Source organism: Macaca mulatta, chromosome 18 (genome assembly GCF_049350105.2).
Source record: "Macaca mulatta isolate MMU2019108-1 chromosome 18, T2T-MMU8v2.0, whole genome shotgun sequence".
NCBI lineage: Eukaryota > Metazoa > Chordata > Mammalia > Primates > Cercopithecidae > Macaca > Macaca mulatta.
In genome coordinates, this window is record NC_133423.1 from 10,405,302 (window position 1) to 10,419,282 (window position 13,981).

The following is a 13,981-nucleotide window of genomic DNA, read 5'->3' on the forward strand; positions in this document are numbered from 1 at the left end:
AGAACTGTGAAACCATAAATTTCTACTGTGTTAAGCCACCTAGTTGGAGGTACTTTATTATTTTGTTATTTTATTTTATTTTATTTTAGAGACAGGCTCTCACTCTGTTGCCCAGTGGCAGGATCTCAGCTCACTGCAACCTCCGCGTCCTGGGCTCAAGTGATCCTCGCACCTCAGCCTCCCAAGTAGCTGGGACTACAGGCACACCACCATGCCTGTCTAGTTTTGTTTTTAATTTTTTTTAAGAGATGGGGTCTCACTGTGTTGCCCAGGCTGCTCTCAAACTCCTGAACTCAAGCGATCTGCCCGTCTGAACCTCCCAAAGTGCTGGGGTTACAAGTGTGAGCCACCATTCCCAGCTGAAGGTATTTTATTGTGGTAGCTCTAGGAAATGACCACAGTGCTCCTAGGCCTGCCTAACCTCAGTGCCTGTTCTCTGTAATGAACTCACTGCAGTCTGCTCCGGTCTTAGTCCCTTTTCTGTTGCTATAACAGAATACCTGAGACTGGGTAATTCCTAAATGAGAGGCAGCTGGGTGTAGTGGCTCATGCTTGTAATCCCAGCACTTTGGGAGGCTGAGATGGGCAGATCACCTGAGGTCAGGAGTTTGAGACCAGCCTGGCCAAGATGGTGAAACCCTGTCTCTACTAAAATACAAAAATCAGCCGGGTGTGGTGGCACGTGCCTGTAACCCCAGCTACTCAGGAGGCTGAGGCAGGAGAATTGCTTGAACCTGGGAGAAAGAGGGTGCAGTGAGCCGAGATCGCGTTGCTGCACTCCAGCCTGGGCGTCACAGCAAGACTCTGTCTTGGGAAAAGTAAAATAAAATAAAAACATAAATGAGAGGCCTATTTAGCCCATGATTCTGGAGGCTGACGGTCCAAAATCACGCAGCTGCATTTGGTCAGCTTCTAATAAGGACTTCATGCTGCATTGTAACATGGTGGAGAAGCAGAAGGGGAGGCCAGTGCATATCAGAGAGACCCAACACGATGGGAAGCCTCACTTTATCACTAGTCCAGTCCTCCCAGAGCGAGAACTTGCTGTCCCAACATGAGTTTTGGTGCAGAGAGACCATATTCAAGCCATGGCACTTCCCAATCAAAACTTTTCTTTGAAGAATTTCTCAATGATTGGGTGACCATAGATCCCAGTTTGTTCAGGACAATACCAGGTCGTCACTGTTGTTCTGGCACAACTGTTAATCATGCCACCCAGTTCATATAACATCAAAATCATCCCAGTTCATATCACAAATTCCACCTAAGGGTAAGATCATGACACATTGACCTGACATCCAAAGCTCTTGGAGAAGTGGCCCCCTCCTGCTTCTCCGGCCTCACAACTCACTGCTTCTTTCTGCTTCACTTTGCCGGGCCAAGATGGGTAACTCAATCTCTAAACAGATCCAGCCATGTACCTTAATTTATACTTTTCTGTCTGCCTAGAATTTTCTTCCTTCTCACTCCCTACCACCTAATTATTTTTATAAATAGAAAATCTTACTCACGATCAGTCAAGGTTCAGATTTGCCCCACCAGAAATGATGTAATCCCATTTGTGAACCTCACTTGGGTTCAGTCCTTTCTAGAGTCCACTTCACACTCTACCCTGAATTGCAATATTTCTCATCTCTCCTCCTTTGAATGCAGATGTTTTGTCTTATTTCTCTTTATATTATTTGTACTAGTACCTTGAAAGATAATTTTTCACACAATAGATACTCAAGCAATATTTGGTGAATAAATATGAGTATACCATTCCTCTCTACATCTATTTAAGAGCATCCTTCTGAGAAACGGACTCTGAAATCCTTTTAAAACTCCACTTCAAGATATAGGTGTGGCTGGTGTGTCCTTCGAGCAGTGACAAATACCTGCTTTCCAGAGCATAATTATTGAGGGAAAGTGTCTTTGTTGTTTCAATTAGCTAGATTCTGCTAGGTGGGAACGAGCTAGAGTCAAACGAATGTCTACCACCCTCAACAGTGAGCTCTGAGGATTTTTAAGACCTGGCAGAAAATATGTGGTGCTGTTTGTGTGGATACCTGTTTGTGTACTCAGAAAGGTAAACAAAGATATTTAGCAAAATATTTTTCCCACTTAGTCCCTGGTACATTTAGCTGAGCTTAACATTATTCTCTATTTCAGATCAAAGACTCTCACTTGTAGATAAATTTATTTATTTATTATTATTTTTTGAGACAGAGTCTCTCTCTCTAGCCCAAGCTGGAGTGCAGTGGCACGATCTCGTCTCACGGTACCCTCCACCTTCTGGGTTCCAGCGATTCCCCTGCCTTGGCTGCCTGAGTAGGTGGGATTATAGGCACCTGCCACCACAATGAGCTGATTTTTGTATTTTTAGTAGAGACAGGGTTTTACCACGTTGGCCAGGCTGGTTTTGAACTCCTGACTTCAAGCAATCCACCCACCCTGGCCTCCCAAAGTGCTTTACTTTACTCTTGCCTGCCCTCTTTGCTTCTAGGATTCAGGGTCCCCTCTGACTGCTTACTCAACCTTTCACTATCAGGTAACTGTATTAGTCTCTTCTCATGCTGCTGTGAAGAAATACTGGAGATTGGGTAATTTATAAAGGAAACAGGTTTGATTGACTCACAGTTCCGCAGGGCTGGGGAGGCCTCAGGAAACTTACAATTATGGAAGAAGGGGAAGCAAACATGTCCTTCTTCATGTGGCAGCAGGAGAGAGAAGTACAGAGTGAAGAGGATAAAAGCCCCTTATAAAACCATCAGGTCTCATGAGAACTGACTCTCTACTACAAGAACAGCATGGGGGAACTGCTCCCATGATCTAATCACCTCTCACAAGGTCCCTCCTTCAACACATGGGGATTACGGGAACTACAATTCAAGATGAGATTTGGTTGGGGACACAGCCAAACCAAGACAGTAACCCGATAGATTTAGTGCAAAAATCTAGCAAATACTCATTATTATTATGAGTCAACAGCATGTATTTGCCACTTTAGAAAATGTAGGAGGTATGTCCTATGATAGAGAATAATATCATCTACAATTCCCCCTATTAACCCAGCAATGGAGGAAGGTGTTAGAATTCTTCTCTCCAATAACCAGACACAAGGGTTCCTATGACCAGCTCAGGGTCTTGAACTACCACCACTGCTTTCCCTCCTGGTGAGACTATCAGAGGCATTCAAACCAGTGTGACTCTATGTTGAATAGGGGCTAGGTGAAATAAGGCTGAGACCTACTGGGCTACATTCCAGGAGGTTAAGGTGTTCTTAGTCACAGGATGAGATAGGAGGTTGGCACTAGATACAGGTTATGAAGGCCTTGCTGATAAAATAGGTTGCAGTAAAGAAGCAGGCCAAAACTCACCAAAACCAAGATGGCAACAAAAGTGACTGCTGGTCGTTGTCACTGCTGATTATGCACTAATTATAATGTATTAGCATGCTAAGAGACACTCTCACCGGCACCATGACAATTTAAAAATGCTATGGCAAAGTCAGGAAGTTACCCTATATGGTCTAAAAAGGGAGAGGAACCCTTAGTTCCAGGAATTGCTCACCCATTTCCTGGAAAACTCATGAATAATCCACCCCTTGTTTAACATATGATCATCAAGAAGTAACAATAGGTGGACGAAGCTAAGCAGCCCAGAAGTTCTTTGACACCCTATATGCCTTTCCCTTGAATCTAGGATTACTGTTGTGACTCACTTTTAACCAATAAAATGCTGTAGAAGTGATACTCCATGACTTGTGAGGTTAGGTCATAAAAGGGGATGTGACCTCTACCTATTTTGCTTGATCACTCTTTCTGGAGTCCTAAACTGACATGTAAGCCATGCATCCAAGTGGCCTGAGGCTGCCATGGCCTGAGGCTGCCATAGACACCCAAACTGTACATCAAAAGACAAATGTGCATGTGCACACACACACACACATACACAAAATACAAAAGACAAAAGACTTATTTAGGAAACCGGAAAATCACTTGAGTGGCAACTTACAGAAACTCAACATGATAAAAATCTTATAAGACTATCCTCGAGGTCAGGTGCAGTGGCTCACGCCTGTAATCCCAGCACTTTGGGAGGCCGAGGTGGGTGGATCACGAGGTCAGGAGATCAAGACCATCCTGGCTAACACGGTGAAACCCCGTCTCTACTAAAAATACAAAAAATTAGCTGGGCATGGTGGCGGGTGCCTGTAGTCCTAGCTACTCTGGAAGCTGAGGCAGGAGAATGGCGTGAACCCGGGAGGCGGAGCTTGCAGTGAGCTGAGATCACACCACTGCACTCCAGCCTGGGAGACAGAGCAAGACTGTCTCCAAAAAAAAAAAAAAAAAAGAGAATATCCTTAACCTAACTAGGGAACTGGGAATAAAATTTATACAACCCAGAGTCAGACAATACCGAGTGTTTGTGAGGATGTAAGGAAAAGATGAGGCCTCATCTTAAAATTAGTGGTGGGATTACAACTTTAAAAATGCTGATGGAATTACAAAATGATTTAACCACTTTAGAGAGTAATCTTGAAATATTAGTAAATTTGAAGGTGTAAATACACTTTCACCAAGCACTGACACTTTTAGATGTATGCCATCAAGATCTGAAAACAAGAAATGAGTCAGGCATGGTGATTCATACCCGTCATCCCACCTGTAATCCCACTCCAAGGCAGGAGGATCATCTGAGCCCAGGAGTCCAAGACCTTCCTTAGCAACATAGTGAGATCCCATCTCTATAAAACATTTAAAAATTAGCCAGGCATGGTGGTGCATACCTGTAGTCCCAGTTACTTGGGAGGCTCAGGCAGGAGTATTACTTTAGCCCAGGAATTAGAGGAATTGGAGGCTGCGATAAGCTATGGCCATGCCATTGCACTCCAGCCTGGTCAAAAGAGAGAGACCCTGTTTTAAAAAAGATAATGAAGAAAACAAGAACTATTCATCGAAGCACTGTTTGTGGTAGTGAAAACCTCAAAACAACACAGTGGCGATAATGCAAATGTCTACAGCTGAGTAATGGGATAAATCAAATGAGTTCCATTTAAACAAAAACATGAGTAAACTCGATTACATGTATCAACATGTGTATATATTAAAGACATTATTTAGTGAAACAAAAAACTCGTTCTAGAAGAATACATACAGCATGAAACCATATATGTAAGGTTTGAAGCATTCAAACTAATAATATACATTTTTATGGGTACATGCATATATAGAAAAAGCACAAGTCCGAGCGTGGTGGTTCGTGCCTGTAATCCCAGCACTTTGGGAGGCTGAGGCAGGTGGATCACCTGGGGTGGGGAATTCGAGACCAGGCTGGCTAACATGGTGAACCTTCATCTCTACTAAAAATACAAAATTAGCTAGGTGTGGTGGCGGGTACCTGTAATTCCAGTCACTAGAAAGGCTGAGGCAGGAGAGTCTGTTGAACCCGGGAGGCATAGGTTGCAGTGAAACCAGATAGCGCCACTGCACTCTAGCCTGGGTGACAGAGTAAGACTCTGTCTAAAAAAAGCAAAAGTATATAAACATGAATTGGAAAGATACACACTTTAAGGTAGGTGTTATCCTTGGGGACAGAGACAGGAGAATCCTCAGTGAGACATACAAAGGGGATTTTTCCTTAAAAAGGGAAGGACATATTCTTCCTTCAAGAAAAACCCAAAAGTAAACAAAGCGAAATGCGAACATTTGTTAAATTTCAGTGGTGGGTACATGGCTGTCCATTCTATTAGTCTGTGTTTTTTCAGCATGTTTGAAATTTTTTAAAAGAAATGTATGTGGGGATTCTGAAGTCAAACCCAAATTCAAACCCCTTCTCTACTGCTTCTAGTACTCAAATACCATTCTACTGCTAAAGAAGATACGCATTGGCAACCACATACATGTGAGCGAGCGGGAAAAGTCCTATTTCTTTCTTTCTTTTTTTTTTTTTAGAAAGAGTATTGCTCTGTCGCCCAGGCTGGAGTGCAGTGGTGCAATCTCAGCTCATTGCAACCTCCGCCTCCCAGGTTCAAGTGATTTTTTTTTTGCCTCTGACTCCCAAGTTGCTGGGATTACAGGCATGTGCCACCACGCCCGGCTAATTTTTGTATTTTAGTAGAGACGGGGTTTCACCATGTTGGCCAGGCTGGTTTCAAACTCCTGACCTCAAATGATTTGCCCCCCTCGACTTCCCAAAGTGCTAGGATTATAGGCGTGAGCCATCATGCCTAGCCCTTTTTCTTTACTTGCCTTAAATCAGGTGAAATACAGCCCGGAGCTTTTATCTTACTGGCTTGGCGGAAACATTCAACATTTACCATTATTGAAAATGGGGTTTGAGCCAGGCGTGGTGGCTCATGGCTATAATCCCAGCACTTTGGGAGGCTGAAGCGGTTGGATCACGAGGTCAGGAGTTTGAGAGCAGCCTGGCCAACATGGTGAAACCCCGTCTCTACTAAAAATACAAAAATTAACTAGGCGTGGTGGTGGGCGCCTGTAATCCCAGCTACTTTCTGGAGGCTGAGGCAGGAGAATCGCTTGAACCTGGGAGGCGGAGGTTGCAGTGAGCTGAGATCCCGCCATCACACTCCAGCCTGGGCAACAAGAGCGAAACTCCATCTCAAAAAAAAAAAAAAAAAAAAAAAAAAAAGGAAACAGGGTTTGTTTTCCTTCTCTAGGTTTACACGTGAATCTGCTAATGTGATTCCTGCAGACCCAGGGCCCTCTCCTCTCCCTCTCCTCGTGGTTCCCCTGACATCCTATTAATCAGATTTAAGTGGTCCCTAAAGAGCAGGCTTGGAGGGGGGATTCTTCGCTGTGTTGGGAGCTTGAGGTCCAGCCCACTCTTGTCTTGCCTTTTGAAGCATTGCACTTGTCTTTAGTCATTTCTGTCAGAACTGGGATTCAAACCCACACCTGCATTCAGAGACCAGAAGCCATTTCTGCATTTGATTGTCTCTGTTTGTGATGCCAGAGGAGAGAGGGAACCTTTTCCCACAGGGAAGGTTCTAACTGGCTGACTTGAATAATAAATGTCGTCAGGGAAATGCGGTTCTCTGGCTGACCAGGCTGGGTCCTGTGTCTACACATATCTGTGGAATTAGGCATGAAGCGGCCCACTTAAACTCTAGGGAATGGGTTTCCCGTAAGGTAAAGATGGCAGTGGCACAGGGCAAGCCAAAAAAAAAAAAAAAAAAATGGAAGCCAGTCACAGTTAAATAAAACCAGAAGCCAGTCACAGTTAAATAAAACCAGAAGCCAGTCACAGTTAAATAAAACCAGAGCAGGGCAGGAGTTAACGCTGTGAGTGCAGATTTTATTCAGGAACTATTGCAATAGGCGAAAGAGACCTCAGTATAGAACCAGGCTCAATTCTAAATACAGCATGGACAAGTGGCCATTTATAGTCACAAAGCAGGGTAGGGTCAGTGGTTGGAAAAGTACTGAGAGGAAACGTCAGAAGTAAGGGGGGATTGTGGCTAAACCAACTTGACAGGATTCTTGCTGAAGGCGGGCCAGGGTGATCAGACATCACCTGGGGGATGGTGGGGATAAGGAATTCGACCAGATATTCAGGATGAACGTCCTTTGTAATCTGACTTAACAGGATTCTTGCTACCACTGACTGATGCAGACCGACAGAAACCAAGGGTGTCCACTGATTGTGGAGGGCTAGAGGGCTAAGAGAAGTCTGACTAGAGTTAGGTGGAGAGAGTATTTGTCAACAGTCATAACAGATCTTACCTCCAAGGGTTTCTCAGGCGATTAAATGATTATATAATACCCTTAGCACAGAGGTGGGCTGAGAGTAAATCCTCAATAAATGGCAGCTGTTATTACTTTTCTTTCATGGGCCTTATTATGACTGTAATCATGTAATTCTTCACATGACTGTTTGTGAAAGTCTTTCTCTCATGGGAGACTTCAAAATCTGAAAGGACAGAGGTTTCTTCATTCACCACTGTATCTTCAGCACCTGATAGTGTGCTGGTACTCAGTAGGTGTTTAGTGAAACATTGTTGAATAAATGAAGGATTTAATGATGTCATCATATTTGGTTTTTAAAAAATATATGTGAAAACACTAATTTTACATGGGACCAAATGGATGATAGAAAAAAAGACTGACGATAAATTTCATAGTGTTTTTATTTCTGTTCACAAAATTTCCAGATGTGCTTAGTAAAATTATTGCCAGTTTGTGAATGAGAATCTGAATAATTTGTTTGAAGATCATACATGGAACTAATTATATAAGAGTCACTAAGTTTGCCAAACTTTTCAGTTGCTTTTAATTTAGTCACTCTTTGACAAACTTTATAACACATGTTTTCAAATCAGAGTTTTGTTTATTTATCTCAAGCCGTATGTAAAGTCCCACTTAGAAAGATTTTTAGGTTCTAGATACAAAAAAGGTTTTAATTAGAACAAGATCATATGTTCAAGGTTAATGACTTACTTTTGTTTATTATTTATTTAGAGAGGGTCTTCCTCTGTCACGCAGGCTGGAATGCAGTGGCACAATCGTAGCTCACTGTAGTCTCATATTCCTGGGCTCAAGTGATCCTCCTGCATCAGCCTCCCAAGTAGTGGGGCTATAGGTTGTGCCACCACACCAGGCTCAATATTTTTTGTGGAGACATGGTCTTGCAATGTTGCCCAGGCTGGCCTCAAACTCCTGGCCTCAAGTGATCTTCCCACCTCAGCCTTCCAAAGTGCCGACGTTACAGGCATGAGCCACCACACATGGCCTAAGGTTAATGATGTTTACAAAGCCTAATTTCTTTTGTTAAAGAGAACTAGAAAGTGACAGTAGTTCAAGTAGTGTCTTTGTTCAGGCTGCTATAACAAAATACCACAAACTGGATAGTTTATAAACAATGGAAAGGTATTTCTTAGAGTTCTGAAGGATGAAAGTTGTTATTGTGGTGTCGGTGTAATTCAGTGTCTGGTTGGGTCCTCACTTACTGGTTTGTGAACAATCATCTTTTTGCTTTGTCCCCACGTGGCAGAAAAAGCGTGTCTTTTGTAGGTGCACAAATCCCATTCATGAAGGCTCCTTCTTGAGCTAATCGCCTGCCAAAGGCTCCACCTCCCAACATTGTGGGAGGATTTGAACATAAGAATTTTGTAATTCCCACATTGGGGATTAGGATTTGAATATATGAATTTTGAGAAGACACAAACATTCAGACCATAGCAAGTGATGAAACAGATTGTATTCAGGAGCTATTGCAATAGAGGACAAGAGACCTCAGTACAGAGCCAGGTTCAATTCCAAGCACAGCATGGATCAGCGGAGATTTATAGCAAAGAGCAGGGTGGGGTCAGTGGATAGAAAATTGCTAAGAGGAAACATAAGGGGTAAGGGGAGATTCTGGCTAAACAGACTTGATAGAATTCTTGCTGAAAACGGGCCAAGGTGATTGACATCACTTGCGGGATGGTGGGGATGAGGAAGTGGATTAGATATGGGAAGTGATCAGATATCAAGGGTGGGGATTCTCTCTAAATTGACTTAACAGGATTTTTAAAACTGGGATATGCAGGTTTGGCAAGGATGGGGCCTTGTCGAGAAGAGAATTTAGAGGAGCTCAACTAAAGTTTGGTCAAGATGAGAGTTTCCATCACTAACAAACCTTTTATTTTTCCACTGTTATTTTTCAGAAGGTATTAATCCAAAGTTAGAAATTGCTGGTATGGTGTAGGGAAAGAAAAATACTTTTTTCTTCAACCCTTATAGGTTTTTAGTTGGAATGGACCCCTGTAACAAAAGACAGGTTAGGAAGAAAAAAGCAGAAGTTTATTTACGTGCATATTTCACATCTACATGGGAGAAACCCAGGGAGTGAGTACTTCTCAAAGAGGTGGCTTTGAATTCCAGCTCCTTCAGCATCTTCACCAAAACACAGTAAATTTTGAGAGAAGTGACAGGACAAAGGAAAGCACTGTTAGTCTGTAGGGGTGGCAAATGGGGTTGAGTGCAAATAAATGATAGATAAACGCTAGTTAGAAAAGCTTATTCATGTAGATTCCTCTTATACCATCTCCAGATGGTTGAGTTCAGTGGTTCATCTTCATTCTCCCTGGTAGAAAGGAAGGCGGGATACCTTTGTCCTCGGAAGCCTATGTCCTGCATTTAGGTGAATACGGGGAGCATAGGGAGCTTTGCTACATGGGCTTCTTTTTAATGGCCTTTAGATCAACAATCTTTCATATTTTGGGGTGTCATATTCCACTCTCCCACATTGCTAATAATTATTTTAAAGTAGTTGTCCTACAATTTGCTATTCAGGCACATTCTTTTTTTTTTTTTTTTTTTTTTTTCTTTTTTTTTGAGATAGAATCTCTCTCTGTTGCCCAGGCTGGAGTGCAGTGACATGATCTCGGCTCGCTGCAACCTCTGCTTCCTGGGTTCAAGTGATTCTCCTGCCTCAGCCTCCTGAGTAGCTGGGACTATAGGTGTGTGCCACCATGCCGGGCTAATTTTTTTGGTATTTTTAGTAAAGACGGGGTTTCACCGTGTTAGCCAGGATGGTCTCGATCTCCTGACCTCGTGATCTGCCCACCTTGGCCTCCCAAAGTGCTGGGATTACAGGCATGAGCCACTGCACCCAGCCTCAGACACATTCTTGAGAATGAAACTAGTCAGTCATAGATTATGAAATACTTTAAATCCGATGAAAGTCAGATTTATTTCATTAAAGAAGAACTATTGAAAGGAGCAGATATTGAAAATGGAACAATGTGATGTTATTTCACTTTGTGAGCAACCCAGAATAAACATATAAGATGTAAGTAGTGATACACAGGCCAATCAATGATTACTGAGGCACTTAGATTAATAGTATAATTTATGTAGAAGTAACCTTACTCTCTTCAATTAATAGCATACATATCTAAGAAGTATGACATTTGTGCTAGGTCAGGCAAAAGTGCTGGTCATTTCAATGTCTTGTACAATAATAAACATACCTTAGAAATTGGTATGTGTAAATTTCCCATCCTGAGTCACATTTTACTAGTGGCTGACCAAATGACTTAAGATCAAAAGGTACTGTCTTTGAACTAAATACTGCACAAGTGGTTTCAGTGTGTGAGACTTTCCCCTGCCAGGACCCATTTTACTGTCAGAGTTGGCTCAGAGTTTTGGCTGAGGTTGGGCGTAATAGGTGCTAAGTACCTTTATATTAAGTGCTTGGCTATCTTTGCCAGATTTGCAGAAGGCTTGCTCCACAAGCTGTTCTGCTTGAATTGGCCCACCCACCTAACTTCCCATAGAAAACCGAAGTTGTGTGTCTCTTTCTGTAATGAGGGAGAGGTGGAACTGTGTCCTCCCCATTTTAAGGCAAGTGACAAGAAGGCTAGAGAGAAACAAATTTGATAGCTTGACCTATGCCCATAGTGTCTGAGTGGTGCAGAGACTGATGTCAGACATACAAATCCATTGTAATAGTTGGTCTCCCATGGTGCAGTAGTCACTCCCCTATTAGAGTAGGCAGATAGTTAGACATGAACAGGAAAGGAAGCCCGTGGGGGAGGAAGCTCTGGAAAATCTCAAGCCCCAGAGACCACCTGAAACCTGCATACTAAGTATGAGCAGAGATGAGGGGAGATATCTACAAAGAGAGAAACACCCTGAAACACCCCCTTAGGATGTCCAGTCAGTGCTCATTCTGCAGATAAAATTGTCAGAATCTAGCTAGCTACATGTTGATAAGAAGGGTAAAAGGGCAAAAGAGAAATTAATGAGATACGTGGGCGCAGTAAGTACAGACCTGACCACTATACGACCTTCCTGGGGTGGTGGTAATAAGCAATACCACCAGTAGGTAGGATTAGTGTTGATCGCGTGGTCCCACACATGTGCATCAACTGACAGTAAGAGAGAATCCCACAAACCTGAGCAGGGAATTAGGCGGGGGTCAAAGGCGGAGACTTAACACAGAAGCAGGAAACTAGACAAAGACTTAAGACAGAGAGAAGACAGAGGCAGGAACTTAAGGGAAAAGTCTGACCTCATGAAAACTGCAACACAGAACTCTCAGGGTTGTTCCTGGGAAGGTTAGCCCACTTCTCTCTTGGAGTGTACTTTTTTTTCCTTAATACACCTTTTTGCTTACTTTACTAATTGGTCTCTTGGCTGAATTCTTTCCTTCAAGAAGGTAAGAATCAAAGATCCCCACACTTCCCAGTAATACCCCTACATTTGCAATAATGTTTTTGAATAAAGTCTTTCTTCACTAAGTCTGGATCTCTTTTTTGTTTGCCAGGACTTGAAATAGCTGTATAAGATGGGGAGCAGTTCAGTGCATGTCTGGAAAGACAGGAGCTGATTGCAATTCTGAAGGTCAGTTGGTAGAGACACGCCCTGAGTGAATCAAGAGAACTGTAGACAAGTGAACCCAATTGAGTGAGGGAAGAGGAAGGAAGAAATATCTCTAAAGAACCACAAATGTAACCACCCAATGAGTTCATTTAACTTGCTGCCCAGATAGAGCCAATTTATCATGACAGAGTAATTGCAATAGAGAAAGAGTTTAATTCTTGCAGAGCCAGGTGAATGGGAGACTGGAGTTTTATTATTACTCAACTCAGTCTCCCCCAAAGTTGAAAATTTGGAGACTGGAGTTTTTTGAGGATAATTTGGGGGGGCAGGGGGACCAAGGAGTGGGGAGTGCTGATTGGTCAGGTCAGAGATGATCTTAGGAAGTTAAGTCTGTCCTCTTGTGTTGAGTTGGTTCCTGGGTGAGGGCTGTAAGACCAGATGAGCTAGTTTATCTATCTGGGTGGTGCCAGCTGATCCATCAGGTGCAGGGTCTCAAAAATATCTTAAGCACCAATCTTATTTTTACAATAGTGATGTTATCCCTAGGAGCAACTGGGGAGATTTAGAAACTTGTGGCCTCTGGCTGCATGACTTTTAAACCATAACGTTTAATCTTGTGGCTAGTTTGTTATTCCTACAAAGGCAGTCTGGTCCCCAGACAAGTAGGGGATTTATTTAGGGAAAGGGCCATTATCATCTTTGCTTCAAAATTAAACTTTAAACTAAGTTCCTCTCAAAGATAGTTTGGCCTATGCCCAGGAATGAACAAGGACGGCTTGGAGGTTAGAAGCAAGATGAAGGCAGTTCGATCAGATCTCTTTCATGGTCATAATTTTCTCATTGTCATAATTTTTGCAAAGGCAGTTTTACAAAGGTACCTCATGAGAAAAAAATCAGCACTGGGGATCTGCTACATTGAGCTCACTAATGGCAGGTGACAACTTTATCTCTGGCAAGACCTTTCTGTCAATAATAATAATAATTGTTATTTTTTCTTATACTAGTATGTCTCAAGACAGTAGCTAGAAAATGTGGGTTCACATGGAGGGAGGAAATGACCCAGAAGCTGACCACAATCCTGTCCTCCAAACCTGAAGCTCTGAGTGCTAGAGGAGTAGAGAGACATTTTACATTGGATAATGGTTCTGAGTTTTGATATTACCATGGACTGGATTTTTTTTTTTTTAATCTAGAAGTGATTCGATAATTTTTTACTATCTGATAATGCCTGGAGTCAGGAGTGGGAACATTTATGTCCACTGAATGGTTTTGATGAGACAGCATTGGAAAAGAATAATGTCTTCTTTCTTAACAAATGCCTAAGTTTACATACAGGAATTCCTTAGTACCACACATTGTCAACTATGTTTTTTTGTGGTTAAAATGAGAAAAAAAGAAAAGTGAATGATCTGGTTTGGCTGTGTCCCCACCCAAATCTCATCTTGAATTGTAGCTGCCATAATTCCCACGTGCCATGAGAGGGACCTGATGGGAAGCAATTGAGTCATGGGGGCAGGTCTTTCCTGTGCTGTTCTCATGATAGTGAATAAGTATTACAAGATCTGATGGTTTTATAAAGGGGAGTTCCCCTGCACACTCTGTCTTGCCTGTCACCATGTAATATGTGACTTTGCTCTTCCTTCATATTCCACCATGATTGTGAAGGCCTC